The sequence below is a fragment of the Numenius arquata genome, chromosome 3 (assembly GCF_964106895.1).
Source record: "Numenius arquata chromosome 3, bNumArq3.hap1.1, whole genome shotgun sequence".
Taxonomy (NCBI): Eukaryota; Metazoa; Chordata; class Aves; order Charadriiformes; family Scolopacidae; genus Numenius; species Numenius arquata.
The window spans coordinates 64,863,673-64,877,748 of NC_133578.1; positions in this window are offsets into that span (position 1 = coordinate 64,863,673).

Sequence of the window (14,076 nt, forward strand, 5' to 3'; positions counted from 1 at the left end):
AGCTGTTGACAGCAACTCTTTGAGTGTGACCATCTGGCCAATTCCTTATTCACTGAGTGGTCCATTGGTTAAACCCATGAATTTCCAATTTAGAGACAAATATGTCATGCAAGATAATGTCAAATGCTTTGCACAAATCCAGGTAGATGGGGAGGTGATCAGTGACAACCAACATGACTTCACTAAGGGCAAATCATGCCTGACAACTTTGGTGGCCTTCTACAATGGTGTTACAGCATTGGTGGTTAAGGGAAGAGCCACTGACATCATCTACCTTCAGTTTATCCAGCTCACCTGCTGTTACCACTTGGGAACCCAGCATTATTCTGAGGTTGTTTCAGATATGAAAGTGGATGAACTGTGGGGTCCAGCATCTCTTTAGGTAGGCCAGCTGTCTGTGAGAAGATATTGGTTTTTTATTCCTGGATCCAAGCATTTTTCAGCTACCACATAGAACACTTTAACTAGTCTTCTTCTCATGGTTTTAATCTCAGTGCCCAGATTTTTTACACCCTTCGCTTTCAGATAATTTTTTGTTAGCGTCTTTGTATTTTGGCATATCTATTCACATCTTCATCAATCCATAGAAGCAATAGCCTGTCCTTTGTGATTAAATTCAATTCAGAGTGAAAACCCTCAAGCCAGCTTGGATTACTGATTAGCCTTATACATACCTTACTTTTGGATGATGTTTCCCACCATTGTAGCTATCTAACTCCCTAAAGAGTGTATTTGTTTCTTACATTTATCCTGAATTAAGGACAGCTGTTATATACCTGCTAGCTTCCAAAGGTTTTTCAACCAGAATAATATGATAGGAGCTTTCTGCCACTGGTCATTAAGACTAATATAAAGTTTATTTTTAATTCAGTCATTGACATAACCTTAGATTTGCTTCTTTCCTCTACAACCTACTGGTTTGGAATTCCTTCAGTCTTCACTCCATGGTCTGTTGCACCTCCACAGCTTTTCTTTCTACACTGTAGGATCCCTACTTCTTTTCCAAAGTAGCCCCGTTTCTGATCTTATTGATTTTCCATTACCATTTCATTACAATCCTGTGCACATGCTTACCTATTCTCAGCCAATATCTAGTTTATCCTGTAAAAATTAAATCCTGTTATCCAAATTTTTGTCACGCAAACTGCTGGTAACCTTTCTGACCTCTGTCAAAAATTGTTTATTACACCACCTTGTTATGCAGTCCCCTTGGTGGATACATACCTTGGATTTACTACTTAAAAATCTGCCCCATTCTTCTTGATAGGCAGAGGAAAATTTAGTTTATTTTTTTTTAAATACTCTTATTCCTCAATTAAACACACAAACCTCCCCCAGCTTGTTTCCTATTCATGAAATGGCTTAGGTTTTTGTCAGCCTTGTGTTGAGGGAAACATTTTGGCAGTCAAAAGAATTCTTCAAATAAAAAATATTAATATTATGTTTAAATTATGGGATCATTAGCAGCTCTTAACTATAACAGGATAAAAAGTGCATTAAATCATGTTAATTTTAAAATCCAGCTGTGGATCAATGACGGCAAAATAATGATCTCCAACAGTGGCTGGATAGTAGCTTGCAAATGGACTGGGGTATTTCAATTTCCAAGCCTAGATCTTCTCACAAATGATCAATACCTTTAGCAGTACCTGGCACCCACACTGGCAACCTTACCAAAGTCCCTGCCCTACAAAGTCCATAAGTTCTTCTTATTAATATGGGAATAACCCTGCTGCTGGGAAAGCCAAAGAAACAATATCAGAGGGACAAATACATTGAAATGTAGAGTCTTTCCTTTGGGAAAGTTTTCCACTTACTTAATGGGCTCTGTACGACAATCTTGAGGAGAAATCCTGACACAATAAATTCAGTGGGAATTTTGCCACTGACTTTAGCCACTGACTTCAGGATTTCACCCCTCCTGTTCACATGGAGCCCCTGTGAGTTAGTAGCCCAGGAGCATGACAACCTTTTCTTATTTACACCAAGTTTTTCTCTTATTTCTGGATGACCCAAGAGATGACTGTGGATTCACAGCAGTATGAATGAGACCAGTATTTGATTTGGAGGCTAGCATACATCTCCACATCTTTGACTTTTTGCTTAAGGACTGGGTTTTACCCTCTTCTTTTTTTTTTCTTTTTTTTTTCTTTTTTTTTTTATGAGAAGTAAAATGCAAAAGCAGTTTCCAGAAAAAAAAATATTTTCTTGATTGTTAGACTAATGTGAGTCACACTCTGATGACCTGGATATGTTGCAAAACATAGAATACTTCAACTCTTTCTTTTGTTTGCAGTTACTGTTTGCCAATGGGTACATTTTACACCAAATGTGAATCAACAAGGAGATGTATGTTTGCGGTACCAAACCATGAATTGACCTTCATCTTCCACAAAGTTTTCTATTCTACCAACAGAAAATCATGATAGATTAGTGGGAGTAATTCATTTAGAGACATGTGCTGACAAGTTTGAATGAATAGCTTTCTTCCTCCGGTCTCACTACATTTTGGTCTAAGAGCATACAAAAATTAGTCACTAACAGAAATTGTATAACACCAGTCACTTCCAAAAAGGTCACACAGAACTCCTGGAAATGATTAGGAAAAGCTACAGTAAAAAAAGTCTTTAAACAGTTTACAGAGGGTACAGATTTTCTAAGGAAAAAGATTATGTCTTTAGACTCCAGATTTTAATGTGTCTAATTTCTCTGTTCTACAATAACCTCCTATTCCTCTAATCTGTTTAATGAGCCGTCACACTGTAACAGCCAAGGGGTATAAAGCTCTTCTGATACGTACATTTAATCTAATGCTTCAATGGGAAAGGGTATTTCATTTAACAGGAAATTTCTTCAGATCTTGTGTAATAATACATTTTTTTTTCCTCTCTACTTTTATAGGTCATCCAATATAGGTATATTGTAAAATTAAGACGACATATTCTGCCTTATGTTAGTTAGATGTAAATCTGGAGGACTGCTTCCTGGAAAACAGACCCAGTCGTCAAAGTCAAACAAGATAAATGCTTGGAGACTCTGTAAAGTTCATTAGAAAGCCCATGATAACCCCATGGGAGGTGTGATCTGCTGCTGGACTATTCTAGTAATAAATTACTATAGTTGCCTTAAAAATTTTGGCTAGTTTGAGTCTGTTGCTCTTCATCATTGTGTCTGGGGAGCAAAGCAGACCTCTACCCATTCAGTTCTTCTGTGCTCACACCTACCCAAACACAAAAAAGAAAGATTTCAGTGACAAGCCTCCACTAGCCTCCAGGTTGGAAAAAGGTCAAAGAAATGGAGGACAAAAATAAAATATACAATAGGAAAAATGTCACAGGAGAAATAAGGGATTCTGGAGATGTTGGTACCAACTGTGATGGGTAACCAGTGGATAACTTCTACCCAACTACATCCTATGACTGAGATTCAGTCCAGGTCAACTCTCACTTTGGCATGCCAGGTTTTGAGGGAGAAGAGTAATAGGGGATTTCCAATTCTGGCAGGGATGCTGGTGGCTATTGCCACAATGTATTGCTAAAGACTCTGCTCATCTCAGAAAAATTAACTGCCTGGAATTGATAGTTGCAAGCATTTTGCCTGGTAATTAACAGACAAGCACAAAAGAAATAGATCTCCTGACCTCAAAAAGGGTAAGAGATAATCCCTAACTGAGCATTGCCACTTAAGTTTAAAGTGCCCCTAGACTGCATTTACAGTGTCTCTGGTTACAAGAATTGACACTGAAAAAATAAGCATCTGGAAAGGAAGCTTTAAAAGTCATCTGCACCGTTGTTTTCATGACTGTCATTTTTGCTTCCAGAAAAATAATGCAAACTCTGTCTTTATTCAACTAGTTCTAACACACTAGTCTGAAATAAAATGGATTATCTACTCTATCATATGCAAATATAAACTCAAATTTTGTATAAAATTACTTTAAAATCTTGTGAGCCTTTCCTTTTTCAGTTGCACCCAAACTATTAAAGCTCTCTGACTCTTTGAAGACAGCAGAGATGTTGACCTAGTAACAGAATCTGGCAAACTACTTGCCCTTCTTCCTTATAATAAAACCTCTTCTCTAAGATACACTATCTGAGAAGAAACCAATCTCCTGTTTGACTTTGTAGGTGAGTTAGGGTTTGTTCTGCCAAAAAGTTCAGAGGTTTGTGATGAGAAGTTATTGTGGGGCCAAGTAAAGCTTTAAAGGGGCTCTACTTGTTAAAATGCTGGTTTTCTCCAAGGGCTATACATGCTTTCTGGATTAAACTGGGGCTACCTAAAGGTGTCTCCCTTTTTGTTGCATTAGCTTTCTAGGAGCTAAAACGAGAGATGAGAACCACCCCCTAAACACACACACACACACTTTAATTTTAATGAATGTGAAGTCTGCCTTGTATACAGGTAGCAAGAACAAGTAAAGACTAATCAAAGATGATGACATTTCTCTCTATTCTACCACATTCACAAACATCTACCCAAAGTTTTAAGCAGCTGGGACAAATTCAAAGCCTACAGTCTTTCCATTGACATCAAATGGAGGGGACAGAAGTGATACTGCCTGCCTCACTCGGAGCACCACTGTTTCCTTACTCTCGTTCCCATTAAAGTTATTTTATTGCTAACAAGCCCCTACCATTTAATCTTCTGGCAACGTAGTCAATGATTAGTATCACTACAGTATTTAGTCTCAGTCTAGTTCTTCACCTCTCACCTAACCCTTTGAAAGCCTTTCTGAGAGCCTAACTCATTACCCTAGTTTACAAGTGCTTACTCTATATTTCCACTGAACAAGACTTTCACTGTTCTGTGCACTTTTGGAGATACAATCACTATAATACAATAGTGTGAAAATCTGTCTTCATACATCCGTTTGAAACTTGGTGCTTTTTTTTCCTCTTCTTTCCTCTTGTGAAATACCACAACATTTTTCAATTAGAGTAAGTTCTTGTTGCAACTGCTATCAAAGCGCTGTTATCATAAAACATCTGTCCTAAATGTAAGAACATCTGTTTCCCAAACTCCTTCCTGGTCCCTAGATGACTCATTTCTTTGATAGCTTTTCTTTGTAAGGGAAGTATTTTTTCTAATTTTTTTTTAAGTACTTTGCTTTTAAAATGTTTCCTATTCATTTAACATGTTAAGCTAGTGCTTCACAATATTAAGCTATGCCATTCTGTGCTTTTCTTGTCATTCTTTCTGTATTATAATGCTTGCCCATGTAATACTGTTATGTCAGTTTTTCTTATAAGGACAACTGTTCCTACACTGATTTTTAAGTGCTGCCCAAACAGCAAGGCAAAGAATCCTGGATTTCATCCTCCATGAAATGCTGACATTGAGGTTATGAAAACAGCCTAAGGACCACTGGCACCAGGTACCACTCGAGTTCATTAGAAAGCAGCCATTTAACTCCTGCAACCTCTTTTGCAATTTTTTATTTCACATAAATATTGCTGAAGCCAAACATGTCAATGCAGACCTTCTAAATTACTCCCCCAATTTTGCAGTCCAGCCGTATGTAGCAGAGCAGAACCTCATCAATTTATTTTGCCAAAATAAAAGGAAATTAAAGCCTCAGCAAGTGTGCAGCTGAACTCCCATTGAAAATATGGAGCTGACTTTATGTCATCTTCACTGAGACATTGGAGCTCACTTTAAGTGACAAATTCTTGCACAATATTTCTTGCACACTAGTTCTCCATTAAGCTCCTGTGCAGCACATAACTGCTGCATTGTCAGAAAGGTTCTTAGCAGTTATTTCCTTTTTATTTAACTTGAGCTGCAATCACTTTGATCATGGCTTTTAATTCCGAATTACCCTGAGCAGTGCCTTGTGGGCAGAGCTGAACGCACCTTGGGTCAATTACTGCTTCACAGCCATATCATGTCTTGAAGCACGTAACGTTTCCTGTATGTCTCCCTTCCAATTACCGCCCGAGGCAAAGCTGGCTCAGCTGCTGAGATCTGATGCCTACACACACCATGTGCTTTTAACTGAGCTTTCAACAGCCTTATAAAGTGCCATTCACCCACCTGCCTTGTCCATTGAACAAGTGAGATGTGTCGATCCATATTCCGTCTGGACATAAATCAGCACCACTTTAGTGACCTGTACTCCATCTCACTAAGCAAGCAAGGAATGGGTCAGCAAGCAGGTAAGAAAACACGTCTGCACAAATAGTCTTCAAATATTCACAAAGGTTCCTGATATCTGTTCCTGTTTCAATGGAGTAAATCCTGAAACTTGTTCTGGGTCCCTGTAATTTGCCAGGATCTTCACACAGATCAGGGAAATAGCCAGATTCTACCTCTTTTAGTATTAATATTCATTATTGAATTGAAGGTTAAAGGAAACTGAAAATGGCTTGTCCTTTGTGGTTTCTGATATATTAGCAATGTGATTCACCAGTGACTTGGATCTTTGAGGAACTTAAGATTGGGTTAGACATCCAGTTCCCTGACTCTGTGAGCTCAGTGCTTTCTACTAAAGTAGCTGGGAATTACAACACTGGATTCCAAAACAACATTTGCATGGCCTGAATCAGTAGCAGCAGTATTATACTGGACAAGCTGGACAAAAATGGTTAAATGAGCTCTGCAGTTTTTTAGCTTCACCCCAAAGCACTTTTATGCTGCTACATTTTCCCTGCCCTTCTTACTTTGGCAGTTTCTGGAGGTGATCCCTACAACATATTATGCTGCCAGCCAGTTTTCACCAAGCAGGAGGATCTGTTGTTAAATTTCCCATGTATTATTCTAGTCAACACATTTCTTTTTGGATTAAGGCAACTGGCTGTGTTCCTCTGAGACTGTGAGTTAACGCTTCTTTGTAAACAAGTGAAAAAGCCTAAAAACCTCAAGAATTCACAACAGCAGTGACCTATGAAAATTAATATTGAGGTGGCTTGTGGTTGTCTTTTGTGATGGCATTTTTCTGAAAGGCTGGCAAAAATGCTTGATCTGCTGCTTTGTGGGTATTTCTAGAGAATCTGCTACCATAAGTCCATGAGCATTGATATTTCCTTCCAGCAAAGAAACAGCTTCCAAGGCCAAAAAGAAAAAAGGAGAAAATTAAGAAGACAAGAAATAAATCAAACAATGTAGAAAGGAAATTGGGTGCGATCTCCCTAGGTGAGGCCCAGGAGCTTGATTTTAGCCTTGCAAAGCAGAGAAGGAATGAAGGCGCAGAGTTCCTGATCAAGTCTAATTACTGACAGGGTGGGTGTCACATCTGACCCATCACCCAGATTCCTTCTGTAGCCCATGGGAAGAAAATGCATTTCTGGACGGCAGCACCTGTGTTTAGATGACAAGTATCTGTTTCTCTCCACTGGCCCTGACATGAGCTTAGACATTTAGTCCTGTCAGACAAATCAAAAACCTCACTCAGCAGCCCACCCTTCCTAGGTATGTCTTCAGTTTCTAGGCACCGAGGCTTCCAATGCTGAAAGCACCTCTGTCTTGGCAGCACTGAGCATCTTGGCTTGCCTCTTAAACCTGAATTATTTCTACATCTACCAACCCTTCCCAATCATACATCCAGCGCTCAGCATAGTAGGTTTTCTCACAGTATGCTTAGGGCATCAAACTTCCAAGACTAACCATAAGAAGAGATGTGCTACAGCCTCGGTAGCCTATGGGTACCAGTACTGATACAGATCAATGGCAAAACACAGAATGGGAAAAATCAGAGTTCGCTTCTTTGTGCTGCCTGAGGGGATCTGCACTCTTACATTCCAGGATGGCTCCCATATGCTACATTTATTCTTGGTTCCTGAAGTTGTTCCACTTTGCGTGGTATAAAAAAACCTACTAATTGGAGAAGAGAGGAAAAGAAGTTGGAACAAATCTTTACAGACCAAAAAATAGGGTTCTCACCAGGGTTTCAGTCTGGGAAGTAATGAATATCTGACAAAATCTTTGGGGCAGGACCAGACACCAGGAAGTCCCTCCTACCCCCTTTCATACATAGAAGAATAAATATTGTCGAACAAATAAATTCCAGTGACTCTTTAAGGCCTGCTGATTCAGGCTTTCATCCATTCCTAGTGCTGAAAGTCACATAATTTCAAACAATCTTGAGTTACTAATCATCTGTTGCTGTGTTTCTAAATGAACGCTGTAGATGCAAAAAGAATGTACAATGAAAGAGGCAGATCCCTGAAGACTGTCATACAAATACATAAAAGGGCATTATAGAACTGCACAGGCCAAACTTTTCAAAATGAGCAAGTGTAGTACAGCTTTTAAATCCAGATTTCACCACCAGAAAGAGTCCCACCTACAACAAACCAGACCTTACCTTGCCATGTCTTTCCTTGATGACATTCTTATTTAGAATCAGAGAATCATTTAGGTTAGAAAACGCCCTTATTATCATCGATTCCAACCATTAACATTGGCAGTGTTAGCCAAATCCACCACTAAACCATGTCCCTAAGTGCTACATCTACCTATCCTTTAATTACCTCCTGGGATGGTGACTCAACTACTTCACTGAGCAGCCTGTATCAATGTTTGAGAACCCTTTTGGTGAAGAATTTTTCCCTAATATCCATTATAAACCTCCCCTGGAGCAACTTGAGGCCATTTCCTCTTGTCCTATCACTTGTTACTTGGGAGAAGAGACCAACCTCCACCTTGCTAGAACCTGCTTTCAGGTAGTTGTAGAGAGTCATGAGGTCTCCTCTCAGCCTCCTTTTCTCCAGGCTAAACAACCCCAGTTCCCTCAGCTGCTTCTCATAAGACTTGTTCTCTTTATGTATGTATATAAGCATTGCACAGTCTAACATTAACTACACATCTGAAGAAACTACTCTTGACCTCATTGTCTTCTAAATATGGATTTGCCAGCCTGCAGTATGTGAAGAATGCAGTGGTTTTAAGCACATAATGACACTTGTAGAAACAAAGCTGTGTGGTGTCACAGGAAAAGAAAGAGTTGTCTTCACTGGCATTTTTGGCACCCACAGTTCCACCATGAAACTTTAGTTCTTGAATGTAAAACTTAAGTTTTGAGAGGAAGCTAAAATGGCCATTCTTCCCACATTATAAGTGAGAATATTATAATGTGATTAGAATGACTATTTTCAGTATACACAGTACAAGAGTTGTGCTGAATATATGTGTGTATATATATGCACAGACCCTTGTACTAAAATTTGAGACAGCTGAGTAGCCCTATGTGGAAGAAAATAGGAGAAAGGAAGCTCTTTTCTTGTGCCAATGAGTCAGTGGAAAAGAAATCGACCCTGCCTCCCCACCCAGACTGCCCAGGTCTCCATCATGGAGCTGACTGTAGCTCCTGAGCTGGTTTGATCTTGTGCTGAATCTGAGCAGTGTCTATGGAGAGACAACACAAAGCAGAGTTGCACTGGCAGAGCGAGCCCTGGACAGGGAGCAATGGGACCAGCTCAGATCAAAGACAAGAGCTGCTCTGGGGCCTTTCTTACTTGCAAGACTGTCTCAGTCTTTACTTTGAAGATTTTCCTATAATGTGCCACTTATTCTATTGTTTGTATCCCCTGCCCTTTCACTGAGCCCTTTTGTTTCAGAATGGTCCTCTAACAATGGTGATGAGGGAAGACTTAGTTGGGGGGTTGGGTTAGATGATCTTCAGAGGTGCCTTCCAACCCCATATCATTCTATGATTCTGTGTGATTTTATTAACCCAGAACAGAGTGAAAAGTGAGATTTTGAGTCAGGGCTCTTGCCATGGTGCTGTTACTTTCCAGAGAAAAAGTTACTAATTTTGTGTTACTACACAAAGTAGTAACTATACCCTGGGAAGCATTGTTCCAGTGCAGAGGCAGGATAGAGACAGACTCGAGGAGTACAGCTGGTCAACAGTGTGCAGTTAAGTCAACACAATTTTTTCAACAGAAAACTGAGTTATATGAACATTTTTCTCTAAAAATGTCTATCTCCCATGGAGAATTTCAGGTTTTCCATAATAATAACCTTTTTTTGAACAGAAAGGTTCTGGTTTGGGTTCTTCCTCTCTTGGGTATGTAAGAAGTTAAAATTTTCTGCAGTTAAATGGGAAAATAGAAAGAATTTCCAGTCAGCACTGGAAAAGATGACTAGTTCAGGAGAAGCCCTATCTGAGCATAAAACAGATCAGGTCAGTGGTGCCTCTTGGGAGCAGAAGGAGTACCCTGCAGAGGTGCCCCTGCTATTTAAGGTAATTTAAGCATTATTTTAAAGACTCAACATCCACAAAGTGCTGGAAGTTGTCTGGTTTGTTATTAAAAGTTGAATATCAGCTGCTCCTTTCCATTTGTACACTGTGAGCTGCAAGGCTGTGCCCTGCTTTCACCCCATGTATGGACCACAGAGAGCCACAAGTACTCTGGTTGCACAGAGATTGTGTATAGGTTACACAGCCTCTCCACATTCAGGCTCTCGAAATGACTGGAGAGATTTCTACCCCTCCTCCCCATCGCTCCTTCGAGCAGCATGGGATTTCCTGGCTGAGGAACCATAATCATTTTGATTTATTAATTCAGATACAGCAAATCTTGTCCATAATTTGCAAGGTCTGGATATTGAAACAAACAATATTTTTAATGAATCCCTAAAGTTCCTCTGCTTCCTCCTAGCTGCACAAAAATAACTATTTGACAAATCCCTCGTGGATCAGAAATAGAATAATCTGCCAGATCATGTATCACACCAGAAAGAACAGTTGAAATAACTGACAACCCAACTTGCAGTGTGAATATCTGCAAGCAAAAATACTCATACAATACAGACATTGAAGAAGCTTGCATATAACCAGGCTTACTGGTAAATTATTTCCAAGCCAAAAATAATTAAAAGTTGACATGTCCAAACACTAGTCAGTCAGCTCCAGTCATTGTAGGAGCTCTTTTTGTTCATTGTCTTGGGCTCCCTTTGACAGAAGATTGATATGTGTTACAGGAGGTATTGCAGTGATTTCCCTATCAAATAACATGTGTGGAGAAAAATTCCTGTAGACTGTGGTGGCAAAGGCTCAGTCTGACAAGGACCTCTAGGGCAGTAAGCATATTTTCTTTGTCGTCTGGCCAAGTTTTCATGGAACAGCAGTTCACTTCTCCCTGTAGTTTTAGTCAAAAACCATGTGTGAACACCAGTTGTGAGCTGGCTTTAGAGAAAATGAGATATGCATGAAAAGGGCTGTCTGCTATATTCAGTAATATGTTTTAATAACAGCTGAAATTTTCAGCATCTTAGCACCAATTCCTTTTAAGCCTTAGAAAAGAAAATTAGAGAGGTACATATACACTAAAATCTTAGGTGTAGCACCGTCATCTTTGGAAAACTCTGAAAACAGAATTGAAATTTCTTAGCTTCTCCTTGACTCAGTGTCAAGGAGTAACAGGTACCAAAATTCTAGGAACATTCTTGTGTAGAGCCAGTATTTCAGGCCCATCTCAGTTGCATAACATAGCAACATCTCTTGACTTAGCACTAAAATAAAGGTTATGTTGTTATATGAATACTTGGAGTAGCATCTGTCATTGAGTCAAATATACTTGCAGGATATGTGCAAATATCTAATTCCCTTGACCATACTCATTAACTGGACCTGATCTTTGTTAGACTACCTGCATATCAGCAAAAGCAATACACTAAGTGGGCACTGCTGGGTATACGGCAGTGGTAATTTTGATATATTTGGTGTATCCAAGAATAAAGTATGTGGACCAAATTAGAAGAGTATAAACTGTTTGCCCCTCCCTTCTGCCCCTTCTCGCCACTTCTCAGGTTGTTTCTGTTGAGCATCTCATTCTCTTCACCACAGAAATTATCACCAAGATCTCCGTTAAATTATGCCCCCGTGCATCACTGTGATGTTAAGAGGGGACCGAATGACTTCAGTCCTCATCTTTTCCTCTCGTGCAATGGAGGTGTGTCAGTGCTCCTCACACCTTCTCAAGATTGCATCCAGCCATGAGTGAATCATATAGACCCAATCCTGTATTTCTTGTTGGAAGAATTATTGCAGGGAAGCTGCTGTTTGTTAAATTAAATGTATCAAGTATATTTTTAAAACAACAAATATAAACAAGCAATACACATGTACATCTGGGCACATACTGAGGTTAAAGATGGTTTATATTAATGCTCAGAAAACAAAGCACTCTAGATCAGCTACACTGGAGTTGGGAAAGGAGTTATGGATGTATTAATGTGCACTTTAGTCCTCCTCTTTGCTGGGGAAATCATTGCACTAACATAGTAGTGGTTCTTCAATTTGAAAAGAATCCATTTCTAAACAAGATTCCCTAGCTACAAATCTATGGTGGGAGCAAGAGTTTGAATAAATCCCTAGTATAAGCTGTTTTGCTTCAAATGGTTTCTTGAAGCAATCATTTTATAGCTAAATAATTTGTCCGAAAAACATTACTTCTAGGGTTTTTTTGTTTTACTGTGTAATATGCCAGCAATCAGTTCCATATGGTCTCCATATACTCTGTGATTTAAGGTTTCTGAAGTTTACTCTTCCATTTCACTTCCCTGCACACATACAAAAATATACTATAACATGCATATTTTTCTATTCCCTAAAATAATGTGTGTAATTACTTTCTACTACTAAGTACCATTGTGTCTGATGCGTGCAAAAAATAGATATTGAACAATTTTTCCACAGTTCATTTAAATGTATAATATACTAAAAGAGAAAATTTCTGTGCATATATAACGCCCTCACGCTTTCAGCTAAATTCAGCTATCTCCTGTGCGATACTACAGATAAAGAGAAAGGAAAAGCAGTTTTAAGCTGTGAGGTTCCATCTGCAATCATGCCACTCTGTATAAGACGGGGAGGTATTTTTAAACAAAGCATCCAGGGAGCAGTTGTTTGTGAGAATCTTTTAGAGAGCAAAGTTGGTGGGTCTGTACCTGTCTGGATACATTGGATAAACCCTCAAACGGAGAGAAAGCAGACTATAGTCGGGAGAGAGGTAAGAGGGAAACCTGAGGCTTTCCATGACCATGGCCATTGGTTTAAAAAAGAGCAATCTCTCCCAGCAGGGAGATCTTGACAGTTTTAAAACGCTGTTCATCCCACCCTAAAACTGACCTAAGTGAGGCTGGAAAAGGGACCATTCCCACCCTACATCCCCAGAGGAACCCATTTGGGGGTTTTGCCTATGAAATGATTTGGCATAAACTAGATGCCTAATCTTTCAGATACCGCTGTTAAAGAAGATGTTAGAGAGCCCATCTTCTGCCTCAGTACCAAATAAAGAACAAAACAGAGTGCTGGTCTGGCTGGCTGGGTCTGGCAAGGCAACACCAGCAGGGTGACCCATGGTGGTGTCAAACCAGGGTACAACTGCTATTGCGGCAGTTTCCTCTCCAGCGTGTCTCCCCACATCACAAGTGTTTGTTCTTTTTTATTTTTTTTCAAGCTGACTCCTTCTTTGTTTAAAAAAAGAAAAGTCTTTGTAATTACCCAGCTACTGTTTAATCCAACTGACGTTCATCTTCTTTAGTGTTAGCATACTTGGGCAACCACCCTCCCAGATTTGTGTACTTGATCTATGCACACACTATGTACACTCCCAGGCTTAAAAAGCACTGTTATCCAGGACATCTGCCAAGGCTGGGCCATGTGACTCACCCCCCGCCTCAGTCACTCTCTCCATCTTCCCAACCTTCTCTTCCCAGTCTTCTCCAGCAAGCTTCTTTAATTAAGAACTATGTCCTGCTGAGTCAGAACAATGGGCCATCTAGCACAGTGGCAATAGGAGATGCTGCTTCAAAGTGCACTGTTAGTCAGATTTTCCCCATCTTAGAGGCTTATGCAATGTTTTCTGGACCTTTTCCGACTTCTTAATGGCGGCTTTAGGCTGCAGGTAAAAGACTTGAATGTGGCTTCAAACAAAGTTGCATAGCACCTCTGCAAGTCACTCAGATACACCATTCTCCAAACGTAAGATTTAAGCGATTTTTCTTGAAACCATGTTTGTGACAGGTGAGTAAGCACGCTAAAATATGAAGCTAGACAGATAAGAGTGTCCCAGTGCATCAACTCATTGATCATAATATGACTGAGATATTTATGTCCCAGTGACACAAAAC